At 47.5% G+C, this 27,185-nt stretch overlaps 2 long non-coding RNA genes and 1 pseudogene across 2 annotated transcripts; 2 read left to right on the plus strand and 1 right to left on the minus strand.

The window, feature by feature from the left end:
* Positions 1-2,873: 2,873 nt before the first annotated feature.
* Positions 2,874-4,387, minus strand: LOC116870489. The gene is made up of 2 exons (XR_004383231.1): positions 4,234-4,387; positions 2,874-3,536 (listed from the first exon to the last, which is right to left on the minus strand). It is a non-coding gene; the product is annotated as an uncharacterized LOC116870489 (long non-coding RNA).
* On the plus strand, positions 4,044-15,989 carry LOC116870490. The gene is made up of 3 exons (XR_004383232.1): positions 4,044-4,078; positions 14,664-14,762; positions 15,192-15,989. It is a non-coding gene; the product is annotated as an uncharacterized LOC116870490 (long non-coding RNA).
* LOC116870623 lies at positions 11,622-11,715 on the plus strand (annotated as a pseudogene).
* Positions 15,990-27,185: the final 11,196 nt, after the last annotated feature.

A 27,185-nucleotide genomic window follows, 5' to 3' on the forward strand; every position in this document is an offset into this window, starting at 1 on the left:
GAGTTTATGGGGCAGAAGATGGTCTCAAATGAAATCTTCAGACCCCAGAACATGTGTTCCCATCACTCCCAACCTCCATACCCCCCCCACTGCCCCCAGCCACTGCAGTGATGGCTGTACTGCTACAGCAAAATACAAGTAAGGCCCAGAAGGCAACCGGAAGAAGGAAAGAAAATGTCCACATGGCGGAAGGACAATCAAGCCTGGAAGAGGTGAAAAAGGATATGGGGCCCTGGATAGCTGCAGCATAGGGCTGAAAAGGGTGACTCTGCCAGGAATTCCCCATGGGCACAAGGCTTTCTCAGCCCTTCAGTGCCAGGTCAGCTGGAACAGGGTCAGAGACCATGGTCTACTGTTGGTTAAGAAGGGGGGAGGTGAGAGGGATCAGGCAAGCATGAGTAGAGAAGAGGTAAGAGGTAGAATCAGAGGAACAATTGGGAAGAGACAGCTGTGTGAATCCAGGGTATAGGCCTAGCCCAACTGCCATCTACATCCAGAAGAGGTCAAGAGAGTAGAGGCCTGCAATGGGGCTCCATCTGGAGCATCCTTGTGGGCCCTCTACATAGTGAAGCCAGGAGACAAGCGGGTCCACCAAGAAACTGAGGTCGTTTTCAGGATTTGGGTGTTTGTACTGTATATGTCTTGAGGCTCTTCTTCTTCCCTGTGGGAAGGCAAAGACTCCTGACCCTGTATAAGAAGAGACGCTCATTGGGAAATCATGGCTGTGTCTCTACCTGGACATCAAGGTTTAGTAAAGGAAGAAAGGGCTGGCTTCTCCATGAATACTGGAGGCTCTAGGGCATGGCCCCACCATTAAATCCACTTGTCTCTTCTAGGTCTTCATGAAGGCATGACTGGACACCACATGAGTGGAGAGTGACTGAGGTGATGAGCCCCTGACCTTCCAGATTATTCCAGAGTAAATTTATTGAGAGCTGTTGCACAGAAGAGTAGATGTCTTTCAGAAAGTTTTGTGGAATCTGGGTTGGCCATAAAGCAGCTAGGGAAGGGGAGACTTAGGACTCTCCTCTCTTGGTCGTGAGGCACCATGAATAGTAAAGCTCTTTGTTGAAGAGTCCATTATACAAAGGGCTGTCCAAGCAGGGAAGAGGAACTCATGTGATTTTTCTGTACAGTGCAGTAAGCATCTTGCATACTTCATGTGCTATTACTCATAATCCTACAAGGATTATGCCACAAGGGTTAGAACACCCATTTTACCACTGAGAAAACTGAGACACGGAAAGGATACAACTTGCTGCGGGTCATATAATTACCCAGGGAAGAGCTGGGTAATTAGTCACCTGATAATTGTGGAGTTGCCCCAAGTTTACCTAAGAACAGTGAAGGACTCTCCGTGAATCACCTGGAAGGAATCATGTGAGTTAGAAACGAAAATATAACATTAAAATTTGGAAGACATGGAGAGATCTATTGAACAGATATTTAATGACTTCTCTGTGCCTGTCCTAGTAGTGCCTGTGAGAAAGAGAAGACTTCCCCAAAGGCCTTAAACATCCTGAAAAACTGAGGATTAAACAAGCCCCAAGTCCCTATTTGCTTTTTTTTGCTTTTGTTTTCTAAAATGTGGGGGTAGGAGGAATAAGCCAGTAGGCCCAACAGGTCAAGTGCACTGCAGACCCTCTCCTTCAAGGGAGCTGAATCTTTTTCCTGTTTTCAGTATCCTCATCTGTAAAATGGCCATGGTATCCCTCTACCTCCAAGGAACCCCTGGATTGTAAATCACAGAGCTCTTCATAGCTACACAAATAACCCATAACATTTGAGAAGTCACCAATTCATGATGATTAATGACCTGGATCAATGATAACACGGTTATAAATTACAGAACACTAATGATTATCATATGGGTATTAAGCCCAGAGTCTCAGGGCTGGAAAGATCAGAGATCTCCAAATAAACACTCCTCTGCTCATCAATATCCCTGTCAGGTGGTATTATTCTGATTACAATTGATTCTATACTTTTAATTTATAAGTCTCCCAAGGTAGAGAACACATTTACTCATTCCCTATGCTCCAATGAGCTCCATGCTTGAAGACTGTGGCTCTAGCTTTGTACCATTCCTGCTCCGTAGGAGACCCCCAGAGTCATTACAGAAAACTCCCAGAATATTCCATGGTCCTCATTGGAGTGGAAAAATACAGAGCAAGGGCCCCCAAGGTGGGGAGTCTTAGGGAGATCTGTTCTCTTGCCAAATCAGCTCTGGTCTTCATGGCACACGGGCAAAACAAGAAAGGAAGAGGGGGGCAGGGCACTGGGCAACCTCTGAAGCCCCAGTGAGTGAATGCTTTGTTTTCTGAGAGGACTTTCATTACCAACTGTGAGACCCAGGAAAGCTGCCCACCACCTGCCAGGTGCACAGCACAGGCCCACTGATGGGGTACCTGTACTCTTCGATCAACAACCTTGTCCCACCAGGAATTGCTTCCTTATTAATTCTCCCTTTATCCTTAATTAAGGACTAGGAGAACTAAGTTAAAAAATAGTAACTAATTAAATTCCAGGACCTCAGTATGAATCACTATTTACCCCCTTTTACATCCTTCCTAGTGACCTGACATTCCAATGGAGAAATTTGTTCCTTTGGTTCTTGCCTTATCACAAGGCAGATGCTCAAAGAAAACCCTGCCAGGTATCTAGCAAACCAACTGGTGTCTGGTCTTTCATAGTAACAAGAATTGTTTAAAGACGGAGGTGGAGAGAGCCAGGGATACCCTTTATTAATAGCCCTCCCTGCCTTCCCTCATTGCCCCCTTCTCTGTGGCACGAACACTGTCCACTGGTTTTGGATGGAAAGAAAAGGACTATTCAGTCTTCTGATTCAGGACACCAATCACAAGTCCCAGCAGTCAAGGACACAAAGCCTTTATTAAGTTGGTCTACCCAACCAACTAAGGTCTGAGGGGCCCAGTCACCTCTGGTGTCTGGCCAGGCCCCTTGACTCTACAGGCCTCCCTCATGGAAGGGCAGTTTTGAGGAACAAGATAATGCACAAAAGAGGGAGAATATACCCAAGTGAAGAGCCAAGTTTCCATGTTGATGGTAAATGGAAGAGTCTTTGGGTCTGAGTGGAGTTCTGGGACAAAGGGGGAAAAGATGATGGGAAGGGACCCACCCTCTGTACTGATACCAAAGCCTACAGTGGGGCTCCTGCTCACGCCCAGCCCTCTCTATTGAGGAGTCCTGTGAGCCCTGACCTTTGAAGGAACCCTGACCCGTGAGGGCTAGGTCTTCTCTTGCTGCCTGAACGAAGCTCAAACCTCCTCCATGAAGGGAGAGTACTGGATATCTTGAGGGGGACGGGGGAGTGTGGCACAGGGAACAAAAGCCCCAGGTCCCACTAGCAGATCCTTTTCCAGAGAGCTAACACTTCAGTAAAGTCTGCAAAAGGAGGAGCCGGGCATGGTCCTGCTGTGAGGTGGCTTCCTAGTTCCTAGAAGAGGACCACGTGCACGAACAGCCACCATGCTCTTGGTTATGGCTTGACCGACGATCATGGGCAGTGGCCCGTCCTGTGAAAGTAAAAGGACATCAGGAGAAACTCGATACACGGAAAGGCCGCAGTGGGGGCAAAGCCCACACCGTTAAAACCACAAGTTAAAACCACAAGTAATCTGTAGTCCACTTGTTTTCAAAAGACATTCCCCTCACTCCCCTTCTTACCGAGACTCTGACCTCGGCGGTGTGTCCATCCTGCCATGTTTCAGGTGAGAGGGCATGCTGGCAACGGGGTGGTGTCTTCCCCACGCCATTGGGCCCCGCCCCCCAGCGTAGGAGGGAGACCCTGGCCTTGCGAAGGAGATCTCCTGGCCTCAGGTCTGCACTCCCGTCCAACCCACGCCCCCTCCCCTCGCGGCGGGAAGGGAGGGGAGACGAAAAGCAGGAGGAATTCCCGCAAACCCCCACCCCCAGCGCCTCAGGCTGGGGGCCGGGCAGGCAGCAGCCCTGCCAGGCTCCTCTGGCTTCTCCAAATCCTGCGCTCTCCCCCCACCTGCAGGCGGCGACCTCTCGGGAAGGGGGGACGGCATCCTTCCACGGGAGACACAATACACAGGTAAACGGAAATGCGAGGGGGAGTCCGCGGCAAGGGCAGGGGCTCAGCACAGGCTTTGAGCGGCCCGCGGCCGGCAGTCAGGCAGCGCGGGGCCGCGTCCCCGGGAGGACAGAGAGGTGGCCTTGGGGACAAAGGCCGCAACGTCTGTAACCAACCTGGGATAAGCGAGGGAGATCCCAGTTCCCCACAACCTGGGCCTCGGGGAGTTTCCTGCATCCTTAAAGGAGTTCTGATCTTCCTTGGGGGTGGAGGGTGCTCCTAAACCGGTCTGTCAGCTACGAAGTCAACTCACAGCCGTCTGGAAGATACTAAGCAAGGCGCTGCCGAAAATTAACCGCCAACGGCTCGCGCTTCTGCCGTTGGCCACGCCCGTCTCCCCGCCCCCGCGTCCCTCTTCCAATCAGAGGCCGCGCTCCTCCCCCGGCGCGCCCCCGCCGGCCTTCGTGGGTCACGTTCGCGGACGCGAGAGGGCTGTGCGGGCTTCCGAGGAAAGCTGCTCTGGTGAAGGTGGTGAGCGGGTGGGACGGGACGGAGCCCCAGGCACGCCGGAACGGGGGTCCGCCCCGGTCTAGTCTCCGGGGGCAGTGTCCTTTGCTTTATATTTACCAGGCCGTGGAATCATAGGCTGTGTGCTCCCAGAGTCCTCGCTGCCATTTCATCCTGCCTCGGAGGAAAACACCATCCAGAAGGCACTTGGCCTGCCGTCTCTCGAGAGTTAGGGGCAGAGCTGCAATTCCCACCCTCCTAACGTCCATTTCAGGCATTTTCCAACCAACCGAAGACCTCTCATTAAAGAGAATGCTTGATCAGCCTCATCCAGCTCCTGGGGCCCCAGACCCCTAAAGAAAGCTTGGCCATTGTCCCCCGCTTCCTTTCTCCCCTGCTTCAGGGCCTGGGGAACCGGGTTCTCACTCAGACCCTTAGCATCAAGTCTAGCCAAGGGGAGGGGGTGGCTGAGCTGATGAGAATGACCCTGACGGATGAGAGGAGGACAATGCCTTAGAGGCTAGTTGGAGGCGGCTCAGGTGTTAATATTTACTGGGCATCTATTTTGAAAGACTCCCTCCTGGAAAATTCAGAACGCATCATCCTATCTGAGCATCCCACATGCCTTATTCAAAAGTGCACATAACGTAAAGTTCACCATCTTAACCACTTTAAAGTGTACAATTCGATGGCTTTTACTATATTCATGACCTTGTGCAACCATTACCACTACTGATTTCCAGAACATTTTGTCAACCCACCCCCTTAAAAGAAGTCCCATACATACTAAACCGTCACTATTCTTTTCTTTAGCCTAGAGCAACACACTAATCTGTTTTCCATTTTGATGGATTCGTCTATTCTGGACACTCTGTGTAAATGAGATCACACAACATGTGGTTTTTTGTGTCTGGCTTTTACCTAACATAGTGTTTCCAGGGTTTCTCCATGCTGGAGCATGTATCAGTGCTTCATTCTTTTTAAGGCCAAATAACATTCCATTGCATACATGTACCTTATTTTGTTTATCCATTCACATTGGTGGACATTTGGGTTGTTTCTCCTTTTCGGTTATTATGAATAATTCCACTATCAACATTTGTGGGCACATTTTTGTTTGAATTTTTGTTTCTAAATTTTTTTTTTTTTGATATATACCTAGGAATGGAATTGTTGGGTCATGTGACAATTCTGTGTTTAACTTTTTGAGGAACTGCCAAAATACTTTCCACAGTGGCTATTCCATTTTACATTCCTACCAACAACATATGAAGGTTCTGGTTTCTCCTTATCAATGCTTGCTATTTTCATCTTTTTAAAAAAAAGATTATAGCCATTCTAGTAGGTGTGATGTGGTATCGCATTGTGGTTTTGATTTGCATTTTCCTTGTTGTTGATTTCATTACTTTTTTTGACTGGTTTTGTATAGTTTGTATCCTTCATAATGTGTGATCATTAAAGTCTTTTCTGTTAGATTTATGGTCAGCTAGTGATTTCACAGAAATTTCCTTAGATACTTGGAACTAAAACAAAAACAAAAACCCTCCTAGTTTTACTGGGTGGTGTGGTGTGTGTGTGTGTGTGTGTGTGTGTGTGTGCGCGCATTGGGACATGCATTCAATACTCAGCCAGACATTTTACAACTTTACCTTAGCCTTCACTTCCTGCTTGTGCAGAGCCCAGAGATCAGCCAGGGACAAGAGCTTAGGGCCTCCTCAAGTATTTTCTGAGCATGTTCCCAGCCCTGGGTATGTGTATTGCCTTTTAGCGTCCCAGAGATATATGGCAGCATTCCAAAAATACTTACTCTTTAAAGAATTTCTATTTCTTTCTTTAAAGAATTTCATTTTCCAGCCTTTCATTCCCAGGCTTTTTAGTTTAGACTATTGTTTCCCCTGGCTGTTAGTCCTTGCCTGAGGAAGCAGCAGCTAACACACTTGATTTTGAGTATTTTTGACAAATTCTCCCTGGGTAGCTGCTTCAACCTTGGGATAGTTCTGAGTTAGGTGAAATAGAACAAGCTTTTTGAGACAGTACTTCGAGAAGCCACCAGACAGGTCAAAACAAAAACTATAGTTGTTTGGAACTGGGTCTGGTTGGTTCCCTCTGGTGCCAGGTACGTACCGGAAATACCAGCTGCTGTCGTCAGGCCCCCGCCAACCTGGTGAGTGGGAGATAGTACCAGGTAGGGTAAAATGTCACATTTCATTGAGTCTCATCTGTGTTTTTCTCAGTTGATCATTCCTGTGCTTGCTGTATGATATTGATTAGATTCCAGAGTCCTGTAAATGTTGATTCTCACAGTTTCTTTCTTTCTTTCTTTTTTTTTTTGTCACTTTTTTCATTGCTCTTGTGGAAGAACAGACTTTTGGAGTTCCATACTCCACCATTTTTGCTGATTTCACACTCTCCATTTCTCTTATAGATAACTACTCGTTAGGAACTAAGTTTCTGAGAAGCTTAGTTACTTGCCCATGTTGCATCCAGTAACAGTAAGAATGAGGATTTGGACACAGATCATCTGACTCTAGAGCCTGTTTTATCCAATTGTTTATTGGATATTTATTCTCTCATTCAAGTAAATTAATTCTGACATCTACTAAGTGCTAGGTATAGTTCTAGAAATGCAGGATTATCTCACTGTACAAAATAGCAGATTTCTGTTCCTGAGAGCTTGTTTTTGGAGGCAGATTCATAATAAACTTTAATAAATATTTCATATTAGAACTTAAGTACTTTGAAATAAAGACATTGGGATGCTTATTTTGAATAGGGACTTCTATGGGAGTGATGTGAATATAATTTTTTAACATTTATTTTGTGTTGGTTGCAAATTTTGTAGAAAAGTTATAATAATAGTACATGATTTTCTAAGTATGCTTAAGCAGATCTATTTATGGTTAAAGTTTTGTTATATTGCTTTATCCCTGTCTTATTTGATAGTAAGTTGTATAAAATTGTGCCTGTTTACTTCTTCATAATTAGCTATTTTCGAAGAATAAGGAAATTCTCTTATATAAGCATGGAATAGTTATCAGTTAGGAAAATTAACATCTATACAATACTATTACCTAATCAACAGCTTATATTCTGATTCTAAATTATGCTACAGCCTCTCAATTGATTATCATATGAAATTACATTCTTTATCCCTGGCAGTAGTCTTTGTTCTGAAATCTACTTAGTTTCATATTGGTATAGCCACTCCAGCTTTCTTTTGATCAGTCATAGCAGTTTAGCTTTTCCCATTTCTTTGTCTTAATCTATTTGTGTCTGTATATTTAAAGTGAATTTTGTGTAGGCAATGATAGTAGGGATTGCTTTTTTTAAAAATCCATTTTAACAATCCCTGTCTTTTTATTGGGTGTTTAGACCATTTACATTAATGAGATTATTGATATCATTAGATATAAGTATACCACATTATAGATTGATTTCTATTCATCCCATATGTTCTTGACTTTTATTTCCTCTTCATCTTGCTTTCTTTTAAATTAATTGAACATTTTTCTCCATTTTCTCTCTTTTATTGGCTTATGAACTATAATTCTTTGTTTTGCCATTTTGGTGTTTGTTTCAGGACATATAGTATACATCACTAAATTATCACAATTTACTTTCAAGTGATTTTATACTACATCATTATATTACAGGAAGCAACCTCTCTATAGTATATTTCATTTAATTCCTAGTAGCCTTTATGCTATCTCTGCCATACATTTCATTTCCACATATATTATAAACTTTACATGGCAAAGTTTTTCTCTTAAATATAACTATTTTTAAAGAGATTTAAATAATAACAAAATCTTACATGTTTATCCATATAGCTATCATTTTCACTGCTCTTTATTCTTTTGTGAAATTTTATATTTCCATCTGGTATCATTTTCCTCTGCCTGAAAGACTTCTTCATCAAACCTTGTAGTGTGGCTTTGCAGGCATGAATTCTTCTTGCTTTTGAATGTCTAAACAAATTATTTATTTGCATTAGTTTTTGAAAGATACTTTCACTGGATATTGAATTCTAGGTTGACAGCTTATTTTTTTCATTACTTTAAAGATGTTGCTTCACTATCTTCTTGCTTGCATTGTTTCTGACTAGAAATCTGCTAGTGCCCTAGTCTTTTTTTTTTTTTTTCTTTATGTAAGGTGTCTTTTCCATTGGTTGCTTTTATGGTTTTCTCTTTATCACTCGTTTTCAGTAATTTTATTATTTGGCTTAGAGTGGTTTTCTTTGTGTTTCTTGTGCCTGGGGTTTGTTAATCTTTTTGAGTCTGTGACCTAATAGCTTTTATCATGTTTCAAGTATTTTAAGCCAATATTTCTTCAGATTTTTAAAAAATATCTCACTTTTATATCCTCTCTTCTGGCGACTCCAATTATAGGTATAATAGGCAGCATGAAGTTGTCCTACTGCTCACTCACGTTCTTTTCATTTTCTTCTTTTATTATTTTTTTCCTGTATATTTCACTCTGGTTAGTTTCTATTGCTGTATCTTAAATTCACTAATCTTTTCCTCTCCAATGCTAATCTGAGTTCTTAGTCCCATCCAGTGTGTCTTTCACATCAAGCATTTGTAGTTTTCCTCTCTAGGTATTCAATTTGGGTCTTTTTTGCATCTTCTTTGTCAATATACTAACTTTTTGAACATATGGGTTACAGTTATAATAACTGTCTAAATGTCTCCGCTAAGTCTAACATTTGTGTCCAGTTCTGGTTGGTTTTAATTAATTGACTTTCCTCCTCATTATAGGTTACATTTTCTTGCTTTTTTACATGCCAGGTAATTTTTTATTGGATGCCAGACATTATGAATTTAAATGTATATTTGTCCCTGGGCTTTGTTCTGAGATACAGTTAGGTTAATTGGAAAGAGTTCAGTCCTTTCAGGTTTTACATTAAAGATTTGTCAGATAGAGCCAAAGCAGTGTTTAGTCTAGGTCTAATTATCCCCCACCTTTGAGGCAAGATTTTTATGAGTACTCTACACAATTCTACATGAAGTATGAGCTTTTCTAGTTCAGCTGCTTGTATTAGGGTCCATGATCAAAGGAACCAGACTGACACAAAGTGAAAGTTAAGCAAAGCTTTATTTCGTGCCAAGCATCGAAAATCAAACTGACCAGTTGGGGCCTGTCTCTTACAAAGAGGAGATGATGACCAGGACACCAACCCCGATGATTCCCCTTACCAGGGAGGCCGCTCCCCAGGGAGGCTCATGACGCTCCCAACAATCCCGATGCTCCTGATGATGCTGCTCCCACGCTCCAGACGACACTGCTCCCGATGCTATCACTACCCCCTTACAACTAGTCCTACTACTCCACCCCAGCCTCACAGACTAACCTTTATACAGGTGGTTGAGCCTGGCCCACACACAGGTGGCCAATGAAACTGCAACACACAGGGAAAACTGCAAAGTCATGCTCGGTCAGCAATACGGGTGGCCAATTGAATTCCAATTAACCATAGCAAATATATGCACGCCCCATTGATTGGATGTCTCCCTTCGGCTGGCCCGCCCCCATATCCAGGGCCTGCAAGCAAGTTCCTCCAGGAGGGGCAGGGTTAACCCAACCCTACAATGAAATGGCTCCCTCTGGCCAAACAGGCCCCTACACTTGGAGCAGACATTACTCTTGGCCCTGTGAGATTACCCATCAGTGTTTCTGCTGATCCTTTCAGGAGGTTCTCTCTGTGGTTTTGGGTAGTGCTATGGTCTGAATGTGTGTTTCACTCCCAAAATTCGTATTTTGAAATCCTAGCCCCCAAAGATGATGGATTAGTAGATAGGGCCTTTGGGGAGTGCTTAAGTCATGAGCATGGAACTCTCATGAGTGGAATTAGTTAGCCTTATAAAAGAGGCTTCAGAAAGCTTCCTGCTTTCCACCATGTGAGAACTACAGTAAGAAGTCTGCCACTAGAAGAGGGCCCGCAGCCAACCATGTCCGCACCTGATCCCAGACTTCCAGCCTCCAGAACTGTGAGAAATGGATTTCTGTTGTTTATAAGCTGCCAGGTAATGGCATTTTATTATAGCAGCCCGAATGGATTGAGACAGGGGGTTTCCTCACACATATGTGCTGACCAGCATTCTATTGAATACCTGAGAGGGACCCTCTGCAGCTCTCCTCTCTCTCATACTCTGTCCTGTGAACTGCAGTTCCCTTGATCCCCTCAGACTCTCAGCTTCTCAAGTCAGCAGTCCACTGGGCTCCCTGCACTGGGCCTAAAACCCTTTCCAGGCACTAAACTGAGAAAATTGTAGAACTCATTTGTTCCCAAGTCTTCAGGATCACTGTCCTTCATGGTTTGGCCCTGGTATTGTTTCATATATTTTGTTCAGACTTTTTGTAATTGTTTTAGTAGGGAGAATGAAGTCGGTCCATTTTTCTCCATCTTCAGAAGGGCTTTTTCAATGTTTGCTTTTTATTTCTACTTTTACTGCATTGTGATCAGAGAATTCAGTTTGTAATATTCCTACTATGGAACCTACTTATGTTTCCCTTGTGATATAATATGTGATCAATTTTGATTAATATTTCATGTCTGCTTAAGATGAAAGCATATTCTTTATTGAAGCGTATAGCATTTAATACATATTTATGAAATCTAATTTATCGTTAATGTTGGTTAAGTCTTCTCTATTCACACTTATTTTTTGTTCACACACCCTTCTTGGTCTGAGAATGGTGTGTAAAACTGTCTTATCATTATTATTTCTATTTTTCCTCACATTGCTGTCATTTCCATTTCATGGAGAAGTGGTTTCTGTGTAATCTGGTACGTAGATATTAATAACATATATTTTATTGTAGTTTGTGGCTTTTTGCATTATATTTTTATTTGTCTCATTTCATGCTTTTTGGCCTAAATTCTGCACTAATATTAAGTTTGCTACCCTTCTTTCGAATTGTTCTATTTAGCTAGTATGACTTTTCCTATTCTCTTTTATCTTTTAGCCTTTGAATAACTTTGTTTTAAATGTTTCTTCTAGTGCTAGCTTTGGCAGCACATATAATAACATTTATTATATTACAGATATATTACAGATATAAATTATAAATTATAATTTATTAAATTACAGAGATTAGCATGGCCCCTGCGCAAAGATGACACACAAATTCATGAAGCGTTCCATATTTTTAAAAAATAAATAAATATAACAAATAAACAAACAAACAAATAAATATTTCTTCTATATGTAGAAGAAACTGGTGTTTTGCTCCGTAAGATATTTTGAAAATCTATTTCTTTTACTGAACAAGTTAATCTCCTTCAAATTTATTGATATGACTATATTGGTATCAATTTTATGTTATATTTACTTTGTTTCTTTCTATGTCTCCTTTGCTTTTTTTTATAAAAATTGCTTTGATATTTTCAGAAGTGTACATATTTGCTCTAATAGTAATCTTTGTATTGATATCGTTTAAAATATCCTGATTTACCTTTTTTATCACTTAACTATGAACTATCTGAACTGTCTAGATTGCTGATTCTAAATGGTATCATTTGATTCCTATCTGTTTCTATGGAGCAATGACCTTATTCTAGTTTGGTCTTTGTCTTCCTTCCTGGCTCAAGTTTTAAGTTAGATTCTTTCTACTTGGTCAGAACATAAGCCATTTACAAGTTATTTTCCACCTTTGCCCCTGATCCTTGTTTAACTTTTAGATCTACATGCTCTAAATATACTTTAAATATACCACATACTTGCCATCATTCTTGCCAGAAGTTCCCCTCACCAGTCACCTCTTGATCAGATAGAATCCATCCTCTAGCAGGTTATCTCAGAAGGGCTCATGTGTACAGATTTCTCTCACTCCTTGTACATATAATTTTTCAATAGCCTTGAATGATAGCTATGCAGCATGTAAAGTCCTTGGCTTACAACTTACTTCCTTTCTTTTGGTTATCTGAAAATAATGCTCCATTCTTGTCTTGCTTTGTGTGTTGCTCTCAAATATCCTGATGCCAATACAATTTGCATACTCTTTTAGGTATTGTGGCTACTGTGTCTGGAGGCCTTGAGTATGAGTATTTAAATACTTTGTCTTTAAAGTCTAATAATTGGGTAGGCTTTGTCTGTGAGTTGATCATTCTCAATTTTCCCAGGCACAACCTTGACCTTTACAAAAATTTAGGTTTTCTCCTATTTCTATAAGGGTTCTTGAATTCTGCTTTTTGTTGTTGTTGTTTAAGATTTTATTTATTTATTTCACACAGAGAGAGAGAGAGAGACAGCAAGAGAGGGAATACAAGCGAGGGGAGTGGGAGAGAGGGAAGCAGGCTTCCCACTGAGCAGGAAGCCCGATGCGGGGCTTGATCCCAGGACCCTGGGATCATGACCTGAGCTGAAGGCAGGTGCTTAATGATTGAGCCACCTAGGTGCCCCTGAATTCTGCTTTTAATATATTAGTTCTACTCCATTGTTCCCTCCAATTTTCAGTGACTCCAATGTTCTTGAACATGGGGAAAGAGGTGGGATATAGTAGAAAAGTGGAGGAACTAGATTGAGGTAGGAGCACAGCTAGCTCATTACTACAATGGTCAAGAAAAGAGAGTGTGGAAAGGGATGCTGACAGGTGGTCTAAGGAAGCACACTTCTAGTTGCTTTGGTTTTCTCAGTGATAAGGAAGCAAGATTAAAGCTAACTCTCTAATTCTCCCCACCCGGAAAAAAGGATGGTGAAGAGTCCATTTGCCAAATTTAGATTTGTGGCCTGAATATGAATCATTTACCAAAATTTGTGAACTATATTCCCCGAAGGAGCTCTACCTGGTAGAACACCCAGAGCTGCTTCCTCCTGGGATTTGTTCATGTCCAGAGGGACCGAAATACAGCACTGATGGGGAATATGAATGGAGGAAGAAGCCAGGCACACCTCTGCCAGGAATCTGGAGGATTGTCTGTGGGAGGTATGAGGACCTGCCTTGTAGTGCTTTGGAAGCAGTAAGAGAAAGACACAAGGACATGGCTTTGAGGGAGTATAAGAAAGTATAAAGGGCTGGGTAAGGCTGTTGTGTGAGGTAGTGAATCCTCTCTCCCACGGAGTATTCCTTAAGTGGCTGAACATCATGATGTCAGGGATGCTGGCTTAGAGATCCCTGGGTCAGCAGGGTGATTGCCAAATAGTCTCCATAGCAACTCCAAGTTGACTATTCACTTTCTCTCTCCATCCAAACCCCCTGTCAACAGCTCTTGTCCACTCTACCTTCAACATATATTCAGAATGCAACCATTTCTAGCTTCCTCCATCAGACCCCCCCTGGACCAATAAATACATGGTTTTGTCTCTCCTGAATTATTTCAATAGTCTTCTAGATGGTTTTTCTGCTTTCTTCTTGGCCCCCGCTCCCTTAATCCCAGTCTATTCTCAAAACAGCAGTCAGACTGATCCGTTAAACTATAAGTCAGATAAGGCCACTCCTCTGTGTCAAATTCCACACTACCCATAGTCCTAACAATGGCCTTCACAGTCACATGTGATCTCTCTCCCATGGCCTCCTGCCCCAGCCAGCCAACAGCATGCCTCCCTGCCCTGCGCTTCCTGCTCACTTACATAGGCCCATTGCTATTCCTCAGACATACCAGCCATGCTCTGTCTGCCCTCAGAGGGTCTTGGCAACTTTTTCTTCCTGGAATACTTCTGCCTCAGATATTTAGAGAGCTCACTTTTTTTCTACTTTCTCCTTAGATTCCATTACCTGTTCAGAGAAGCTCTGCCTGTCCACCCTTTATAAAGAAGCACTCCCATTCTTTTGTGTTCCTTTATTTTGCACAATAGTATTTATCGCCTACCTATTATATATTTAATTATTTGTTTATATTCTGACTGCTTTGTCTGGCAGTGGCTTTGTCTGGTTTTCATTGCTAAATTCTCAGTGTCTAGAAAGGGCCTACTATAGACAGAACCGGTGCTCAAGAAATATTTGTTAAGAGGATGAATACATGAATTGGTGTGATTGTGTTTTCAGGAGGACGCAGGACAATCTGACAATCAACCAGGACTTGTCTCCTTCCTCTTGGAGGCAGGAGAAGGACCAAGGCTTTTATAACTCAATAAGTCTTTAAAATCTTATTATGTTCCAGTTCCAGGTAGGATGAAGTAAACACAAGGCTGTCTCTCTCCCTCCCTGGGTATAAAACCTGGACAGAGTACATGTTGCAGCTATCTGAAGTCTCTGAATAGTAAGTACCAGCAAGTGGACTGGGGGCTGGGGAACCAGGAGTCCAAGGACCACCAAACTGGTCATGAATGGGACATATTTTGTACTTGGGTCTCTGCTGAGCAGGACTTAGCATAGCCTGACACCTCAAGTCAGTGCTTGGTGAGAGATACAGAAGAAATACAGAAACAACCCTCTGGTTCTGGTCAGAGCAGTGAAACTGGGAACTCCTACAACACAGAGCATAGGCGCAGGGGTGGGGAGCTCTGATTTTTTCTTTTTGCTTTTCTCCACTCTTGCGTCCCAGCCATCAGGGGGTGGGGGTGGGGGTCCATGGCAGGAGCAGAAGTGGTGGCAAACATGGCTGTCAATGTAGAAAGGCAAGGGCTAGGACTCTGAGGAAGGGAAGCCTGGATTCTGAACTCAGGGTGCTCTTTCCTCCCACTTTCAGGGCTGCATCCCACCCAGCGGCACTTCAGGACTCTTGATACTTGTCACTCTTACCTGTCACTTTTTAACCCAAATCTGTGCGGTTGGGAGTACAACATGCTCTTGAGGACATAGCAGCTGTCACGTTTGGGACCAGTCAAAAAGTCTGGCCCCAGGCCCCCTGCACCCCAAAGATACCCCATGTCCGGGACCTGCTCATCACCCCATCCAGGCCCTGGCCTCTTCAGAGGAGGAACTGGGCTGGCCGGTTGGATCAGAATGTAGAGCCACCAACCTTCTAATAACTGTCTTGGCCTCTGGGTCAGCCGTGACAGCCTGAGTATAGGGAATGGGTAAAGCTGGAGCCCAGGGGAAGGGACAGAGCAGGAGCTCTGAGACCTGACCTTATAGAATGTTTCAAGGGCACTGGATGGGCCAAGCCATGGCATCTGTGATGAAAGATGGGCATCTGAGAGACAACCTCACTTGATTGCTCAGAGGCTGCATGAAGAGGAAGAGGAAGGCTCTTAGCAGGGTACAAGGGGGGCGAGGGGCAGGGAGGAGCTTGTGTTTCTTTACACAGCTCCTTCTAAGCACTTCATATGCACTATGCCAGTTAATCCTCACTAAACCTGTGACATGGGATAGGTCACCTATTTTCCAGAGGGGTAAATTGAGGCACAGAGCAGTTAAACCTCTATGCCGAAGGTCGTGGTCCTGGCAAGTGATAGGGCTGAGTAAGCCTTCAATAAACACATTTGCCTCCATTGGAATTGGTATGAACAAAACTTAGAAAATTCTTTGATTCCTAGACTTTTGAATCCCAACCCATGAGCCATGAACTTTAGAAGGCAGAAACCAGCAGCTGTGTGAGGGAGATGTAGAAATCACAACAGTTCACATTTAGTGGTTTGCTGAATACAAGACACTCTGCCCCCTGTCATGAGAAATGAAAGAACACTGGCTATGCCCATGGGACCTACACAGGTCTCCCTGAGGAATTTATCTCTGACTGACAAAGACTGCTGGGTTTTCCACACATCTCCCTTGGTTGCCTTGTCTCTGAAGAATGTGCTGCCAGGCAAGGATGGACTGGCCGAGTTCCTCATGGGCCATGGGGGCCCTCTCAGCTGAGAGAATTCATGGCCCACTCTGAGGTTCCCTGAAGGCCTCACTTATCCCAGAAAGAGACTAAGGGAGTCCAAGTAGGAGTCAGTCAAGACAGACTGCTGTTTCTGAGGAGGAGGAAGTCTGAGGAACAAACCCCAGCTTTTGGGTTGAGGGGTGCTATGGTCCCGTGGGCTTGCAAGGGAGAGTGCCTCGGGCAGTGGGCCAGGGACAGCAGGAGTTTCTTTCAAAGGCCCAAATCAAGGGGGCTACTTGTCCCTTCCTGAGTGAGGGGCTTTAGTTTGGGCCTCAGTTCTTTAATTGGTAAATGACAATGAAGAGAGATCTAGCTCAGGGAAATGTGTCTTTATAAGCTGAGAAGTACAGAGTAATTAAATACATAACACATAGAACTGGGGAAGCAGAAGTGCTAACAGCCTCCCTTGTATTAATTATGGGTGCTACTGAGCACATTGTCATCATTTACTTCATATTCATGATAATAGTCAGTATGTTGTGTTCTAGAAACACAAGGCAGGCATGGTCAGAACCTCGGAGGCCATCCAGCTTAGTCTCCCTTATCTGATATTAGAACTCTCTAGCTACTGTTCATGCCAAGGAACACAGATTTTACTTTGAGTAGTAATGAGCACTCAGGAATGAGCAGAATTCATCTGGGAAATGGAGGAGGGGTTCTCATGCCCCTCCCCCTCCAGGCAGCCAGAGCTATCGGATCCATTCTTGCCCTCTTGGATCCCTGAGTGCGGGTAGAGCCATCATTCAGCCTGGTCTGTGGTCACCATCCGAAGAGGAAAAGCAGATCTGGATGAAGACGTGGACTGGGAAAATTTTGTGGCATCTGCTATCCTTTCAGCCCAGTGCTGAGGGAAGAAGGAAGGGCAGAGAGGCTCAAGGGGGTGAGGGTGTGGGGGTGGTCCCAGGCCCAGAAGGCCCCAAAGGAAATGAGCCCAAATGTTCCAGCTATCTACCAAAAGGCCTGGAAGAGCTGTTGGTATCTCCTCAGAGCTACATGTGACAAATATGGTGGGGGGGGGGCGCCAATTCCCTGTGAATCCCAGTCCCCTGCCACGATGAGGATCACACCCCTGCCACGTGCATCTGTTACCTAGGAGTCATGCGTTCCCACAGTTGTAATCACTAAGAAGCCACACCAGGGAGGAATGCTGCCCCACTGGCCCCGGGACTTGACCAGTACCTGAGAATGGTCGGAGGTCCCGTTCCCTCATGTTGACAGAACCCCCTCCACAAAATGTGAGGATGCCCAGGAAGGTGATCCCACTCCTTTGAGGAGCTGTTGTTCTGCTGTGGGGGCATTGAGGCCACAGCAGGTGGTCACTGCTGGAAGGGGAAATAGAGGCAGCCATGGACCAGGCTCCCTTCCCTTTGATTCTTACCTCTCCTCTCTCCCAAGCCCAGTCTGCCTGGGTGGGTGGAAGGTAAACAGACTCTTGTTTCAGCTGAAGCAAGAAGGAGTAAGATAGAAAAACTCCCTTAAAGAAACCTTGTCCACCCCAGCCTGCTGCAAGACAGGCTCTGTGGGAGCCTGGATGTCCCCTGGCCCCCCAGCCATGGGGGAAGCGGAAGTTCTGGGCTCAGCCACAAGGCAGGCCACAGGTGCGCCAGGACACTTGGCCAGGGTGCAGGAGCTCGCCCACTCCAGGAGCTTGACTTCACATGGTTGTAAGTAGAGGGGCGGAGCTGACCTGCAGGACTCAGAGGGGAAAAAGGGGAGCAGGAATGGTGGGAAGGGACCCACTTTCTTCTTGTACCAGGACCCCAGCGCACACCTCAGCTCCTCCCTTCTGAGAAGCCCTGAGGTCCTTCACTGGAGAAATGAGGAGGAGGAAAAGGAGGAGGGCTCTTCTCCGGTTGTCTCTGCTCTCCCTTCTCGCTCAAGTGGGATGTGGAGGGGCCCAGGTCCTATGGGCAGGTCCTTTCCCAGGAAACTGGAGCTCAGCAGCACAGGGCAGGAAGGAGCCTGGGAAGGGCTGGGTGGGGGCTCTCTATAACTGGGAACTGTGGCTTTTCCACATTTATCTCTGTATGAGGGGGGTGGTCTCCTGCTCTGTGTTCCGCTTGACTGCTACTATGGGCTTTGATTCCTGTGAAAGAGAATGATAATGGGGAGACACCTGGAAGGCAGGTGGGAGAGACACGGAGGCAGTCTCCAAGTCAGGCCCAGCCTGTGTCCCTGTCCCCCAGCCAGCTGGTCACCCAGATTAAGTCTCTCCCCTGGAACACAGGGGGAGGAGGTTGGGGTGGGGAGAAGCCATCCTTAGATCATCTTAAAGGAAAGGAAATGGCAGACCAGGGAGGTCTGGGTGTTTGGTTCAGGTTCCCCACAGAGCATGGAAGGGAGCCCCTGGCCTTGCAGAGGAGATCTCCTGCCCCCAGTTGGGCAGTTCTGTCCTGTTCAGCTCAAGCCCCCACTTGTCACAGTGGGAAGGGAGGTGAGGAAAGGAAGTGCAAAGGAAGCCACTGAAAAACATCCCACAAACCCCCGGGGGAGTCAGCCTCTGGCTCAGGCTGGGACTGGCATGGCAGTTCCTCCAGGCTTGCCCTGCTCCTGGAAGTCCTGCACTCTCCTGCCACCCGCAGGGTCATCCCCTCTGGAAAGGAGGATGGCATCCTTCCACGGGAGGTAAAATACACAGGTAACAGGGTGGTGGACATTAAGGAGGGCGTGTGATATAATGGGCCTGGGTGTTATGTAAGACTGAAGAATCATTGACCTCTACCTCTGAAACTAATAATGCACTATATATTAATAAACTGACTGACAGAGGACAAGGATGTGGGGCATGTTGGCAGTTGTGACAGGAAGGATTTCAGAGACTTGCACCCAGGTCTTCCAAAATGTCTCAGGGCGCGATCCTCCTGCCCTCTGCTCTGGAGAGCTTTGCCCAGCCCTTTCCATTCTGTGTGCTGCTCTGGGCCAGGGGGAGGGTCCTTCACATGGAAGCAGGGGCTTAGGGGACCTGCCAGGCCAATGAGGACCAGTCCTGCCCCTCGCCACTAGGGCCAGATCTAAGGTAGGCTCCCACTTACGTCTCCACCTTCTGCTCCGGGAAGAGATTTTATTGAACTTCTTGGTCTTTAACCACGAAGAGGGTTGGGTATTCTGCTCTTCTGATTGTATGAATGACCACACACACACACACACACACACACAAGTACTTGAAGCATCCTTGAAATTAGTCAGGCCTGAGTGCCGGAGAACATGGGTCATATCCGTTAGAGTTTCACTGTACCTTGACCACCACAGACCACGGGTGCTTCATCATCCTGCATTTCCCACATACCTCCTGTTGGAATGGATGCCCAAGCTTGGAGGAGGAGGCACTAGGTCAGAACAACCAGAAGCACAGGTCCTTGCAGTCCCCCTCTTCCTCTGTCTTCTTGTCTAGGCAGAGATGACATCCCCTCCTCCAGATGGGTCCTGGCCTACAAGTGATAAGGTGGGGGCCAGGGAACTTGGGTGAAAGGGGAGCCCCCTCCATCCTGTCTGATCTCAGACCTGCCTCGCCGGTGCCCCACGTCTGGCTATATTTACAGAGCGACTGGGTCACCCCAGCCCTACCTCCCTTCCGGAGGACTCTGCAAGGGCCAGCTTCTCACACCTTTTAATCAAGTCTTCCATTTCTCCAGGCAACCCACACGAAAGGCCTGAGCCAGGTGGTGAGGATGCTGTGGCTCCTACACGGAGGCTCTATTTTCTGTTCTGCCTTCTTCCAGGCTGGGTAATTATGGATCTGTCCTCAGAGATGTTCTGTTTCTGAGCATGGGCTGTTAGAAAGCCCATCCACATTGAGCGGGTCTCGCCACTTCTGTCTGGTGTTACACTGCAGAGTACTATATCACAGACACACGGCTGCCTCTGCCCATGTAAACGCGGTTGAGTGCACGCTCCGGCATGTGGGCAGTGTCTGTGTGTGTGTGTGTGCTCATTGATCAGTCAGTATTTGCCAGGTGCCCATTACATGCCAGGCCAAGGTGCTCTGGGTGCAAGGCGCACCATCGTGAGGGGCAGGGGAAAGACAGCTGTGTCCCTGGTTTACATTTTAGTGACAGAAACAGTAAACCCCGAAGTCAGATCAATGCTAAGGAATGAAAGGTGCAGTGGGCTAGCTAGGGGTGGCTACTTTGGAGAGGGTCATCAAGCTCTGGAGAGACTTGAAGGCCTGGAGGCCAAGCATTCCAGGCAGAAGGAATAGCAAAGACAGAAGCCCTAGAAAGGGATGAGTGTGGTGTTTGCAGCTGGAGAGCCATAATGTGGTTGGGGGAGGTGGGGCAGCAGCTGGTAGGATCTGAGGTCAGGGATGAGAGCAGGGGCCAGGTCCTAAAAGGCTTCAAGGAGTCAGACCTTGGACTCTGCAGTTTCCTATGGGCCCAGTTTCCTATGGTGCCACTCATTAGCTGTGTGACCTTGAACAAGTTACTTAACCTCTCTGGGTCTCTGGGAGGGGGTGGTGGGAGAGGTATCACAGCACCTCCCTTAGAGAGTTGTGATGATCCAATGAGTTAACAGAAGTAAAGGGTTTAGTATACCACCTGTCTCAGAGTGCATAGCCATTCTTTTTAATAAGTATTTGCTATTATGAGCAGCCTTACTGTTAGTACAAAAAAGGAGCTAAGGTTTCAAGAGATGGACGTTTCTCTGCTGGGACCAGTTCTAGTCTGGAAATTAGGGGAGATCTGAGCCTTACTCCTTGTCTGTCTACAAGTCCCTGGGTGTCCCTTCCTCTAAGTGGGTTCTAGTCTTATGGGACCCCAGCTAAGCAGTTGATACAGCAGTAACCCCTGAGGTTTTAATGAGAAGATAAGATTGTTACCAGAAAGGGAGTTCAAATCATCAAGAGAGTGTCATAGGCAAGGTAAAGGTCAAAGGACACACCTGTCACCTGAAGCAGGGAGGGGAGACAAAGCAAAGAAATGAGAGGGGGCAGGCATGGGGCTGGAGGGGATTGGAAAGCAAGGCTGGTTTTCCATAAGGCATCTGTATTGATCTGGGCCTCACCATGCACTATGGGGATGGCTGGGATGAAGGCCCAAGGTCAGATAGGCACTGGACTTTTCATCATTCAGATGAGGGAGTTGGTTGAGATGATTAATAAACTCTTATAAGGCACTCCCTTCAAAACATCATGGGAGGCCCAACTGCTAGCGGGGCTAGAGGAGTACAAGGAAAGCATTCTTTGAGAATAATGAGCCCCCGGTCTGTGGTAGTCTTGGGATACGGTGTTTGGTTTCCTTTTTCTAGCTGGAGGTGGAGAAAGAACTAAGGTTACTAGTCCTGGTTAGGGTCTCACTCTGTGATCAGACCTCTTAGGTATGTAGCCAGCCAGTTCTGGGGAGGACTGCCACTAGAAATACTGGCCCCTCTCCCCAACCAGATGAGAAAAAAGCACTGACAAGTTCTGCACATTTACAGACACACATTCATACCCTTGCCATGGACAGGCTTCTGAAAATGTTTAGGTAAATCAAATTTTTTAATCAAATTTTGTGTTCAGTGTACTTTGGCTGCTTCCTGTTTAAAGAAGCCCGGTTGCAAGTTCTTTTGTGAAACAAATATCTCCCCTCCTATAAATATCAATGTTCATATTTAGGCTTTCAAAGTATGGAAGCCCCTGTCTGTTCAGGTGTGTGTGTGTGTGTGTGTGTGTGTGTGTGTGTGTGTGTGCGCATTTGCATTCATTCTGGCACATAAAAGGATCCATGAATAAAAATGTTTTCCTTCTCTCTCAGGCTTTGTTGTGATATGTTGCTGGAAAAAAAGACACACTGTTCAAGCAAAGGGCAGACCTTGAGCTGCTCAGATCTCTATCTGAGTGAACTTCCCATCCTTCCTGCATCTGATTGCTGCTCCCCAGGGTAGACCCCATGGGCCCCCCTCAGGGCAAGGCACAGAGGGAACTTCATAACTTGGAGAAAATGCAAAATCTGTCTGCTGCCTTGAAAGGGGTGGGGCAGGGGAGGCAGATGTGGGGAGCATAGAAGGGGTAAATGGGGAACTCTCCTGGAATTCATTCACAAGATTGCATGCTACCATCAGTTATTCATCAGGAAACATACAGGGGGCCACCATTATGTGCTTTCTGCTTGTCTGCGGGACCAGGGTAGCAGTCCTAACTGTTGTGTATTTCACGGCTCCTAAGAGGGGCTTGATTTCCCCTGGTGAATTCATGGCACCTCCCTGGGCTTTAAGTCTTGTCTCCCCACCCCACACCTCTGCCTTCTGCCTGGGGAAGGGTCCCCTGCCCTCTCCATACTTCTGCAGGCTGGCATGGGGGCTGGATTGGGAGCCTCTAGAAAGACTCTTCTCCATCATTTATTAATGGTCCCTGGCCTCTTCCCTGAAATAATTAGAGTTGGGATATTTTCATATCATGCCGTTAATTGCCATCTGCACCACTTAACAAGTGAGGGCACTGGGTAGTAATCTGGAGGCCCACTGAGGATGGGACATGAGTCACGGTGTTGGCTGCCACAGCCTCAGGGCGAAGGAAGGGAGGGCGGGAGCTGGCACTGGGATGTGGGAGGTGCTGGACTCACAGTTCACAGGGAAAGTGCTAAGAACCAGGCTTCTCCTTTGGGAGCAGGAGCGGGAGATGAGATCCTGGCAGAAAGCTGGGTTCTCACCACAACAGACACCCACAGGATGTCCCAGGAGCTGCCTCAAAAGCACTCAGATTTGGGATCAGAAGCCCTGTGTTCTAGCCCTCTGTTCCCTGAAGCAGAGTCTGAGCTGGGGATTCCTCTGTGTGTGTGTGTGTGATTTGTTGAGGGAGCAAGAGAAGACAGGAAAAGAAGAATCTAGGCCAAGATGCCACTTCAGGCAAGGTGTGGCTTGAGTCTGATCCCTTGGGGAATTCTGGAACCTGAATGGCCCCTTGGAGTTTGTCCCACCTGAAAACAAGGGGCCAACTTTGATATTTAGACATCAGTGTTATTATTAGTCAAGGGCTATGGGAGGGGGAGTCATGTGACAGAGGGTCTCATCTCCTGGGTGTATCCCAGGAAAATGGCTTCTATCTTGCCAAGTAAGGACCACCCATTGGAGAAGGCAGAGTTGTGAACCATCAGGAACCAACAGCCCAGCAGCTTGGGGGTGGAGATCTGGTGGGGTCTCTGACACAGCCTTCTGGGCTAAGAAACAGCAGACATCTGGACTCTTTGAGCGTCCGCAGAGAGGACCCACAGCCTTCCAGGGCTGTCTTGAGGCACAGAGGGTGATGCGGAGGCCATCTTGCCACTGCCATGTGCCCTGGAAGTACCCACAGGTACCACCACACGAACCCCAGCTGCTCAGGGAAGGGGCGTCCGGATCCAGCCCCGTAAGCAGCTGGGGCCACAGACTGGCGCTTGGCTGGATTTAGAAGGCTTCCCTCACCACACTCTGGCAGGGCCTGGGCATCCTCCATTAGACAAATGTTTCTCTGGGAAGGTATTATCCTTAGGGATATTTTACAGAGAGGGGCTGATTTTCGGTTCTCAGTCATGAATTCCAGTGTCCTGCCCAGGCCGTGTTAGACTAGAGTCAGGGAGAGGGATGAGGGCCAAGCAGATGGCCACTGAGGGGACTGTGGGAGGGGCCTCTTCCTGCCCTCGTCCATTCAGGTGCTCTGACTGGGAGGCTAGGAAGGGCTGAGCACTCAGGCTGGTGACAGCAGGGGGGATGGTGAGTACAAAGGAAGCCCTCCTCCCTGCCCCACTGAGCCCCCTCTTTCCTTACACCTTGCCCCAGCTCAAAGGAAGAGGGGCCCCTGCCAAAAGTGGCTTCTGTGCCACAAGCCAGAAGGAGAGGTGATTCCTGGGGGAGGCAGTGCAGGAGGGGAGAGGAAAGCCCTCCCTCCCTTGTGGTTACTGGGGAGGCAGGCAACGGTGGGAGCCTAGCAGGTCTGTGGGCTAGAGTGGGGAGGGGGGCATTGTCAGAAGAGCCCTCTGCTGAGCCTGGGGCTCTGCGTGGCATGGAGGACAACAACTGTTGATAGCGCTAAGGTCAGAAAGGTTGACCTGCTATCTATCAGAAATTTCTGGGAGAGAAAAAAGAAATGACACTCTGGCACTTTCCACCTCAAGAAATGGCTCAGAGTCCTTTAGCAAACCATCACCTCCCCTTCCCCTGTGAGGTACCTCCGTGCCCCCTCAGGATGGTGCCAGCCTGGCCTTTCCTGGAGGAGGAGGGGTTCTACTACCAGGACACCCTGCCCCAGTCCTGACACCCGGCCTCCTAGGTGCATCTTGTTCCCTGGGAGGCAGCGGTAGACAGGCTGTCCTGTTCCTCTGCTGGACTGAAAAATCCAGAAAATGGGAAACATGCACTTTAGTAGTCATTAGTGGGAATGTGAAATTATTTCTTGCGGGGAAACAGCATCTGTGTGTGTGTGTGTGTGTGTGTGTGTGTGTGTGTGTGTGTTTCTGTCGGGGGCCAGGTCACGCTGTCCCCCATCCCAGGAATATAGACGCCTGCTTGAGGAGAGGGTCAAGGCTCAGCAAGGACAGGCCTGACTAAGGAAAGCTCTGGCCACTGCTGTTCACACAGCATGAAGTTAGGCCCTGTGTCTGCTGGACAGGTGAGTGAGGACCTGCTTCAAGGTCCAGAGACTTGGATTTCCTTGGGGGGATCCCAATGGGGTCAGGCCCAGGGCACCGGAGAAGGGAGGTAGTGTAGAGTCCGTCAAAAGGGTCAGGGTAGGCTGCATGGGGGAGATGGAGCTGGACAGAAGTACGGCATTTCAGTTGGGAGGGAAGAGGAGGAAAGGGATTGCATCGGGAGAGCCACTCTGCTAGCCAAGTGTGGAGGCAGGAAGCAGAAAGGGAGGCCTGGCTGGAAGAGAGCCTTGCAGGAATAGTTAAGTATCATTGACACTAATGATGTCAATACTAACTGAACAGCTCCCATGTGCCAGGCACCATGCTTAGAGTTTCACAATTAACTTCTTTCATCCTCTCAAAAACCCCATGGGAGAGTTACTACTATTCCCATTTTAGGGAGGAAGAAACTGAGTCCCAGAGGTTAGGTAATTGGCACAAGGTCACACAGCCAGTGAGTGGTGGGATCAGGATTTGAACCCAGATGTCCCAGCTCTGGGACCTCTATCCCTAATCAATAAACCTTTGTGGACAGGCCAGCACATACTGCGTGCTTCTTGTGTGCCAACACCATTCTGGGCCTTTGATTCATGGAGTCCTCGTGGTTAAGCCCTTTACAGAGGAGAAAACCGAGACACAGCAAGTTTCACACAAAATTCCTCAAGGTCACCCAGAGAGCAGGGGAGCCCTGCTGGCACCCAGGCAGTCGAAGTCTAGTGACTCCCTGTGGTGTGGGTGGGGAGACAGTGTGGGTGGGGCCCAGGACATGGAACTGGGAGGTGTGGACTTGCTCCCAGGCCCTAAGAGCTTTTGTGCGGGTTGATCACCAAGAGGGAGGAAGGATGTGGGCAAGATGCACACAGCTGGGGCTGTGCCAAGGGGCTGCTCATGACTGGGCAGGAGACGCAGCCAGCTGATAGGCACGTGAAGCCCTTTCTGCAAACCCCGCTCACTGAGCAGCGGGACAGTCTTCCCAGCTGGGGCAGAGAGGCTTTCTCTTCTGTCCCTTACTCCTCCTGCTCCCAGGGAGCCTTCAGAGGCTGGGGCAGCGGCCAGGGTCTGCCTCCTCTGTGGTTCCCGTGGCCTAGTTTCCAGGCGGCTGGCAGGTACTGGGCCGCGGCAGATAGGTTATAAATATCCCCAAGTGACAGCAAGGCCTTCACTGACGTTGATGCGGATTAAGCCGGATATGCAGCCTCAAGGTCACTGGCATGGCTGTGGCTTCCACCACTCTCGGAGGGTCTAGGTGAGGGGGGTGGTGCAACGAGGCCAGAGCAGGGGAGCATGGGCCCGAGTCGTGGGGGCCAGCCCCGCTCACACTCTTCTCCGGTACGGTCCAAGTCCTTCACTCCAGCTCTTACCTGCTCGTTCCTCTCTAACCTCCCCCTACCCCCAACCTCTTCTGCCTGCCCTGGAGCCTGCCCTGAGCAGGTTTTCTTGGCCCRTCGGGACCCCAAGGCCCTTAGGACATAAGGCCTTGGTGGGGGTATGGGTTGGTGGCCAGGTAGGAAATCGGTTGTCAGGTAGGGGAATGGGTTGCTAGGTGGGGAAGAATAGATTGTTAGGTGGCAGGGTGGGTTGTCAGGTGGGGACATGGAGTGTTGGATGTGGGGATGGGTTGTCAGGTGAGGAGAAGGATTGTCGGTGGGGTGGGATAGGTTGTTAGCTTGGGGATGGGTTGTCAGGTGGGGGGATGGGTTGTTACGTGGGGGATGGGTTGTTAGCTTGGGGATGGATTGTCAGGTGGGAGATGGGTTGTCAGGTGGGGGCACTTCCTGACCTGTTCCACCTTCTGTCCAGCCTCACCTCCTCCCCCAGCACCATATTTCCTCCACTCTTTCTGAATGGAGCTGGGCAGGAACTCTCGGCTGTGCCAGCAAAGCCGTCCCCCGCTCCCTGGGGATGTCATGTGTGCATGTGTTTGTAACCATGTCCGTCTGTTTATCAGATAAGATTTAGAAATCTCAGAGTGTCACCATGAGGTGGGACCTGAGGGACTACCTCCTCTGATGGAGGCTGAGAGGGCCCACGGGGAGGACATGGCTAGAGTCCAGGTCTTCTGAACTTTCTGACTGCCAACCCAGTGCCTCCTGATCCAGTTCAGTGCCAGGGAGCCCGAGGAAGGTCTTAGCAGGACCCTAGTTAAGGAGCTGATGCAGGTGAGGAACAGATGGGCCGGGGCTACTCTGGCCTGGCTTCCGGGTGGATGGCTGCTGGGGCCAACCCAGCAGAGGCCGGGCTTAGGGCAGGAGATTGAGTGGTGCTCACAGGCTGGGGCCAAGCTGAAACCAGG

This window comes from Lontra canadensis, unplaced genomic scaffold, assembly GCF_010015895.1.
Source record: "Lontra canadensis isolate GAN:19392208 unplaced genomic scaffold, GSC_riverotter_1.0 scaffold23, whole genome shotgun sequence".
NCBI lineage: Eukaryota > Metazoa > Chordata > Mammalia > Carnivora > Mustelidae > Lontra > Lontra canadensis.